The 8611-nt window shown below is 40.8% G+C and overlaps 1 long non-coding RNA gene across 1 annotated transcript; it reads left to right on the top strand.

The window, feature by feature from the left end:
- The first annotated feature begins 301 nt into the window (after positions 1-301).
- Positions 302-2373, top strand: LOC114298783 (uncharacterized). The gene is made up of 2 exons (XR_014346197.1): positions 302-492; positions 1552-2373. It is a non-coding gene; the product is annotated as an uncharacterized LOC114298783 (long non-coding RNA).
- The last annotated feature ends 6238 nt before the right edge of the window (positions 2374-8611 follow it).

Raw genomic sequence — 8611 nt, 5'->3', positions numbered from 1 at the left:
TATACGTATATTTGCACATACATTGAAGCATACATGCATTCATATAGTCATTCATTCATTCATTTTTTATTCATTTATTCAAAGTGTTCTTTAGCAAGAAACCTAACATTTGTTTGAACAGTGTAAATCGGCAATAAAAACTCTCATTCCTTCTACCGTAGACAATGAAAGTTTTGGGGCAATTGTGGGAGCCAGAAAAATATCCTAGCTATATGGGTAAAATATTCTAAACAAATATCATCTATCCCCTAACTATACTCTTCATTCATAGATTCTAACTTGATCATCAGAGTGTCTTCAGCCGGTAACCCCAGTTGGATGGTGCCAACTATATTTATCATTGCAGATTACAGCAGCCAAGCTCATCTCTTCGTTGGAGCTCATCAATATCCATGTGAGAGGATTTTTCGGGTCTCACAAAATGGGTTACATGCATGTCCATAGTCATGGAAACTAATTATTTGGATTTGATTTTGAATAGCTTACACGAGTGTGAGTCTAATTCCTACAAACAAATTCTACAAATTTTAATATTCTAATTGTACATGCATTAAAGATTTCTAGGAATTGATTTCCATGTCTTGATGAAACAATAACTAAATTTTGAAACAAAATTATGAGTCTATGAAGAATGAGCTTAATTGTTATATTAAAGGGGTTTTGATATATATGGTTTAAAATTGATCAAGTTTTCTTAATTATTTGAGAGATTATATATTTTTAGACAAGCCATACTTAAACCTAAGTTTTGGAATTATGTTTTGAAAGCTTAATTGATATTTTAGAACTTATGAGTTTGAAATTAGGTTTGATATGGAGGAAATGAATTAAATTTAAATTTGGAATTATATTTTGAAAGCTTAATTCATATTTTAGAACTTATGAGTTTGAAATTGGGTTTGATATCAAGGAAATGAATTAAATTTAAATTTGGACAAAATAAGGAGGTTTTTGTGTGGAAATTTGGAAATTAGTCATGTGTTCATATTTATTACTGACCTTACATGTTTAAATTGAATTATGCATGAATCTGAATTTGAAATGAAGTTTGGAAGCTCAAACTACAGTTTTGAAACTCAGAAAATTTACAGACCGCTCGAGGAACCAATCAGTGGTTCGAGCGAACATTACGAGCTTCCAATATTTTTATAGACAATACAGTCCGCTCGAGCGACCAAGTAGTGGCTTGAGCAATCAAGCTATTTTCAACATATTTTGAAAAACTACACTTTGCTCATATTTCGATCTCATCTCTTTCCAAAGCATTCTAGACACGATCTAACAATCAACATAAATTAGTTAGTTAAAGAATAAGTCATTGATTTAGTAGTAATTGATTAAGAAACCACGTAAGAAATCCGTCTACTTGGAAAAGAAAGATTTAGTAATGAAAGGATATGTGAAATGAGAACCCTGTTTATTTAAGTAAGAAAGAATAAGCGCAGCAGAATTTCGGATTACTTAGACAAAAAACAAAAAGACAAGAGAAGTCAAGTTTGATCAAGGAAGTGATATTATGTTCTAATGTGTATATGTTATCTGTTTGTGTAGGTTACGTGCTATCGTCTGCCTGACTTGTCTAATATGTCTAATATGTCTAATTTGCTTATGGAGCTATCTGTGAGTAACAACTCTGTAAAGCTATGTTTGATTGTAAGTATTTTCAGACTGAAATGATATGATATGTTTTATGAAATGCTATTTGTGAATCATGAATGATTGTCCAGTTTTTCTAAAATGTATCTGTGCCATCCTTAGTTCGCATGGCCCTCACTTGGAAGAAACAATACCGTGGCTTATGTTCATGTCACCCTCATTCGGGGAAAACAATACCGTGACGTATGTTCATGTGGCCCTCGCTTGGGGGATACAATACCATGGCTATATGTGCACAAGATGTTGAACTTATGGTCGTCGGTACCGACTATGCATGTGGGTCTTTTGACCAATTTGATATGTTAACTAATGGATGTACCACGTATAAATGTTTAAGAAATTTATATAAGTATGTGATCTTGAATCTGTTTCTGATATGAACTTTGATCTCTGAATCTGTGATGGACATCATTCATAAACCTTTTACTTTGTTATTATTCACTGGGCTCTAGCTCACTGTTTATATATATATATATATATATGTATGTAGGTGATCAAACGCGTGACCAGGCCTAGAGCTTCTGCCTTAACTCTGTCTTTGTTAGCCAACCTATGTACCTCACGTAGAGGTTCCAGATATGTCAAGTGGTCAAGGCTATGTGATTAAAGTTTAAGTTTTGTTTATTCTGTATATAGGGCTAACTCCCTTCTGCCTCATCTGTATATATGATGACTTAGGAATGATGTGATAATATATGTATATAAAAAGTTTAAATACTTTTTGTCTCATATACATCTGTATAGCTCAATGGACAATGTGTGTTTGTATTTTGCTTCTGCTAGCTTCTAATAAATTGATTTATGTTTAAGAGGCCTTCAATAATCTGCGGATTACTAGTTGGTTATGATGCTAAACCTAAACCTATAGAGGCATGTTTGGGTTGTGACAACGGGTGAGTTTTTTTCAATCCGATCTGGTCGGGTCGGCTGATGGATTGATGGCAACAGCGAGCCAACTCAACCCCTGTACAACCCTAACAAATACAAGTGAAGTAATAAAATAATGGAAGAAAGGTATGCATCATGTCTTGAATATCCATAGTAGCAGTTGGAGTGTACAAAGTTTTCTAAATTAGATTGAATATAGTTTCGCAAGCATCTAGCAAGCTGGTATGACAACCTAATGTGGGATGCATTTTCGGGGTTATTGAGCGAGTCCAACAATTTGGACTTCCGATCTCCTAATCTAGTTTCACAAGTGAAATGTAAAACATGAATGAGCGTCCAGATTTGGCAATTTGTATAGAAAATCCATTCTATTGCAAAACATTTGCTTGAAAATGAATTACATCATCAGATCTCAAAGTCGCCACCTAATCTTTTGAAAAAACTAGGAAACCCGTTACTCATGCCAAAGGTCATTATCTGTTATAACCAAAGTGTCTTGGTTCGGGAACTTAGGTATGAGAGGGGAATGTCATGAATTAAGCACCACACTCACCTAATCAAAAGATCGGCCTCTACTAAGTCATGATGTGATTTGTATGGTCTTCATATATCCATATTCAGCTTTTAAATAATGCTAATGTTACTATCTAAGACATATAAATATAGATTATATCACTTATTCTACCTTATGCTTTGATTTCATACATTTTGAAAAAAAACATTTTATATAACTCAAGAAGAAGAAGAAGAAGAAGAAAAATAGAAGAAGAAGAAGAGAGATACAAGAGTTAAACCTAAGACCATTCACTTAACTTACTAAAAAACACTTTTATCACTCAAAAAACATATTATATATTATAAATTTAGATTTAAAATTTATATTTTAAACCCATCCATCGAATTGGCTAAGCTAGTATATATATATATATATATAAGAGGCGCTTAGCTGCTTGAGGTTTGTCTTTTCTTTTTGATTTTGCCCTTTCATTTTGAATAATTTACTAATTGTGGCCTATATGTTGAGTAAATATTTTTTCGTAATTACGGAAGTATTCTTGGTCAATTATGCAACAGGTTTTTTCGTAATTACGTAAACATTCTTGGTCAATTATGAAATAGGTTTTTTCGTAACTATGCAAAACATTCTTAGTCTATTATGAAACATAAATATTTTATTTTTTGACAAATTACAAATACACTCATAAAGTTTGTTTAAAATATGAATTGGTCCTATAATACTAGAAATTACAACTATCGTTTGTTATAAATTTTAATTTAACATAATACTCGAGGAAAAAAAAAACTATTCTCCTATGCAATAATAAATTATTAAAATTGTTTATTGAAAAATATTTGTCATATAATTAAAAATTGTTAATTGATGTGGGGGCCGAATGTTGGGAGACATAAATAGGCCGAATAGTTGGACCAGGAGAGTCGAAATATATACATTGCATTCGGCCCTATTCGGCCAAATAGCCGGTTAAGTAAGAGGCCGAATGGAAAGCGGTTTGCAGTTAAAAAAGCCGAGTAAACAGTTATACAGCGAATCGAAAGTGGGCCCAAACCCGGGGCCCAAGAAAGAAAAGATATAAATAGAAGAACATCAGCCAGAAAGAGGTATGTGAGAACCAATACGCTTAACTTAAAATACAAGTAATCCAGAGAGTAAAGACTGACTTGTCCGTCGGAGTGCTAATTCCGGCACCCCCGACCGGAGTGTTTATTCCTTTTCAAGTCAATAGCAGAGGATCACGAGCGTCCCCCAGGATTCAAAGAGTATTTCCAAACCACCTTCCCCATAATTGGCGCCGTCTGTGGGAATACTCAACCACATCCATGGCGGGTGCAACAAAAGATCCTCTGATAATCGCCGATGAAACTACACCGAGAGATGATCTCACCCCAACAAACATGCTGGGACCAGAGACTATCGCCGCAAGACGCGCCTTGAACTTCAACTCACCCTCGACTTCAGAGCAGGAGACAATGCAAGCAATTATGAAACAAGCAAAGCAAAACGAACAGAGGTTGGAGAACATGATCGCTGAGAACGAATGTCTCCGTCAGGATTTGGCCTTGGAAGTGGCGAAGTCCAAACAAGCTGTACGCCAAGATCCGGAACGACCTCTGAGGACAGGTGGTCGACGACCTCGAGCCCGACAACAAGACACTAACAGCGACTCCGACTCATTATCTCCGGAGCCCAAGAGGAAGGGACAAAACGAGACTACCAGTTCCTCTAAAGAGAGTCCACGTATAAGGCATAAGCGAAGACGAAATAGTTTAGATGAAGAGGACCAGCACGATCCCTTTGTGCGACGGATCGCAAAGGCAGTATTACCCAAGAAGTTCAAAGCTCCATCGTTCACCTTGTACGACAGGAAATCGGGTGCCACAGATCATATCCGTTACTATAAGCAAGCCATGACGTTGCATGCAGACGACGAAGCTCTCATGTGCAGAATATTTCTGAGCAATTTGGGACCGTTGGCAGTCAAATGGTATTATAAGTTGGAGCCGGCGTCGATTAAGAGTTTCCATCGATTACAAAAATCCTTCAGGGCAAGATTCATCACCAACGAGGTCCAGCCGAAATAAGCCGACTCTCTCTAGGCAATGCAGATCCAACCAGGAGAAACACTAAGAGCGTATTCGGCGCATTATTAGGAGTGCTTTAATCTTGTTGATGACGCTTGCAACGACTCCATGGCCATCACCGCCTTCAAAATGGGTTTGCATCCTGACAGTGCTCTCCGCAGCTCCTTGACTAAAAGACCCTCCAAAACAGCCTGGTCATTGATGAAGAAGGTTGAGGAATACTGCAAAGTGGAGGATGATGCCTTGCGGTCAAAGCTAGAAACGTGGCCAACAAGATGGCCCCTTCTGAAATTGCTGAGCCGATAAATTCTGTACCACCTCAGAGCCCTGAATCACAGCATTGGGCTAAACGAGACAAGAGACGGGATTCTCGCCGATCAAGCGTCTAATGCCCCCACCGAGCAAATGAACAACTGCAAGTCGATGGTAGGCACACAAGGCACGCCGACAAGAAATACACGGAGTTGTCAGAGCCGATCAGCGTGGTTATGTCCAAAGTCCAACACCTTCCATTCTTTAAATGGCCGTCCAAAATGGTGGGACCTCCCAAAACGAGAAGACGAGATAGGCGATGTGAGTATCACAAGGATCACGGCCATGATACTGAGAGTTGTTACGCATTGAAAGATCACCTAGAGGAATTGGTACAAGATGGTCGGCTACAACAGTACGTCCGAAAAGGCAACTCAACCAAAGCAATAGCCTTACGACAGAATTCACCTCCACTCGTCGTGATCCACATGATTTACAGCCTGCCAATGTCATCCGCGGTGCATACGATTCAGTCGAATCCCGACCCACAAAATCAACTCACTCCAGCTAAATGGCCCCATGAAGTTGCGAGCATTGCTTTCGATGATTCAGATTTGGCCGAAGTAACACTTCCTCACATCGATCCCTTGGTAATCGAGTTACGTGTAAACCGATTTACCATTGAGCGCGTACTCATTGATCCGGGGAGCACATCGGAAGTTATGTATCACAAGACATTCACCAAACTCGGCTTCTCCGAATCGGATCTTTCTCCAGCTGCTTATCCATTATTCGGCTTCAACGCGAATCCAGAATACCTGTTGGGGAAAATCATATTACCTGTTCGAGCGGGCTCCCGAACAGTGGATGTGGAATTTTTGGTCGTCAAGCTGCCATCGCTATATAATCTCATCATGGGGCGAACTTGGTTGCATACCATGCAGGCCGTGCCAAGCACCTATCATCAGCTACTACGGTTCCCGACAGAACGCGACATTGAGCAAATTCGTGGCTCCCAGAAATCGGCACAAGCATGTTATCTCCTTGCTGGAAAGATGCTAAAAGAGTTGCAAGTGAATTCTATTGAGGTGCCGGATCGAGAGAGCCTCAACGATATTGGGCGGCTCCCAAGTGAAAAGGCCATGGAAGCCTTAGATCGAGTTGAGATTGACGGAAACCCAGATAGGTTCTTCATGATCGGCACCTCCCTAAATCAAGCAGACAGACAGCAGCTAATTTCCTTCCTACTTGGCAACCTTGATGTATTTGCATGGACTCCATATGAGATGTCGGGTGTCGATCAGTCTGTTTCGCAGTGCCGTTTAAATGTTGACCCTAAATGCAAGCCGATTATTCAGAAAAGTCGACGGTCAGCTGCAGAGCACACTGCCGCCGTTGTTAAAGAGGTTGACCGGTTGCTTGACACCAGAGCTATCAGGAAAGTGACTTACCCCACATGGCTCTCGAATACTGTGGTTGTGAAGAAGAAAAATGGGACTTGGCAAGTCTGCGTTGATTTTACGGACCTAAACCAAGCCTGCCCTAAGGATTGTTTTCCCCTCTCCATAATAGACCAACTTGTAGATGCGACGGCACGCCATCAGCGTATGAGCTTCCTCGATGCTTACAGAGGCTACCATCAAATTGCCATGCATTCGGAGGACCAAGACAAAACTGCATTCCTCACCCCAAGAGGAACCTATTGCTATAAGGTTATGCCTTTTGGGCTGAAGAATGCAGGGGCAACTTACTAAAGACTGGTCACTACCATGTTCAAGGAGCAACTCGGCCACACTATGGAAGTGTACATTGACGATATGGTGGTCAAGTCCAAAGAAGAGCAAACTCATCTAGCCGATCTGGAAGAGACATTCGGCATTTTACGCAAATACAAAATGAAGCTGAACGCTTCTAAATGTGCGTTTAGGATCGACTCTGGCAAATTCTTGGGTTACATTGTCAACCACTGGGGAATCGAAGCCAACCCGAGGCAGATCACAGCAATCTTGGAGCTCGACTCCCCTCATTCAGTGAAAGAGGTTCGAAAGTTGATGGGAATAGTCGTCGCACTCAACAGGTTCATCAATCGGTCCACAGATCGCTGCCGACAATTCTTTCATACACTACGGCAAGGCAAGGCTTTCGAATGGTCTGCCGAGTGCGAAGCGGCTTTCAATGGCCTCAAGACCTACCTCCGATCAGTTCCACTCTTGACAGCACCTTCGGCAGGTGATCCACTCATTTTGTATCTGGCAGTTTCCGACCAGGCCATCAGCGCCATACTGATTAAGGAAGAGTTGGGGGAGCAGCGGCCAGTGTATTATGTGAGCAAGGCAATGGTTGACGCCGAAACACGCTACCTTCCATTGGAAAAACTCATTCTAGCTCTCGTCATAGCAGCGAGAAAGCTGATGCATTACTTTCAGAGGCATACCATCGGGGTACTAACGGATCACCCCCTCCGGTCGGTACTCCGTAGTGCAGAAGTATCAGGGCGCGTTTCAAAGTGGGCTCTTGAACTCGGCCAATACGATATTCAGTTTCTGCCTAGAATCTCAATCAAGGGACAGGTGCTTGCCGATTTTGTGGCCGAATTCACTGGGGGCCTTGCCGACTTTAAGACTGATGAAATTCGACCTGAGCCGAACTGGAGAATTTATGTTAGGGACATTTGGTAGTCGTACTGTGATGGATCATCCAATCAACGGGGCAGTGGAGCCGAAGTAGTAATCATGGCTCCCGACGGTGTAATAATTGAGCAGGTCGTCAAACTTAGCTTTGATATATCAAATAACGAAGCCGAATATGAAGCCCTTCTAACCGGTTTGCGGAATGCACATCTTCTGGGTGCTCGGCGTTTGCTTGTATTTTGCGATTCAAAACTGGTGATCAATCAGCTAAAGGGGGAGTACGTAGCCAAAAATGACCATATGGCGGCTTACATGAAAACAGCTAACTCCTTGCTGGCAAAATTTGACCATCATGAATTGAATCAAATAACACGAGATCAGAACACACATGCAGATGCCCTGGCTTGCCTAGCCTCCGCCATCAACTCAGAGATTAAACGGACCATCGAAGTAGGTTTCATCCCAGAGCCGAGCATTGGCCCTTCGGAGGAAGTCCAGGTCAATGTCATAGAGTCAGGGCCGAGTTGGATGGACCCCATTATTGCATTCCTATCTTCCGAACAGCTCCCAGTGGACAAGAAAGA

This window comes from Camellia sinensis, chromosome 12 (genome assembly GCF_055761805.1).
Source record: "Camellia sinensis isolate YWXY chromosome 12, ASM5576180v1, whole genome shotgun sequence".
Lineage (NCBI taxonomy): Eukaryota > Viridiplantae > Streptophyta > Magnoliopsida > Ericales > Theaceae > Camellia > Camellia sinensis.
This window is presented reverse-complemented; position numbering and strand designations above follow the sequence as displayed.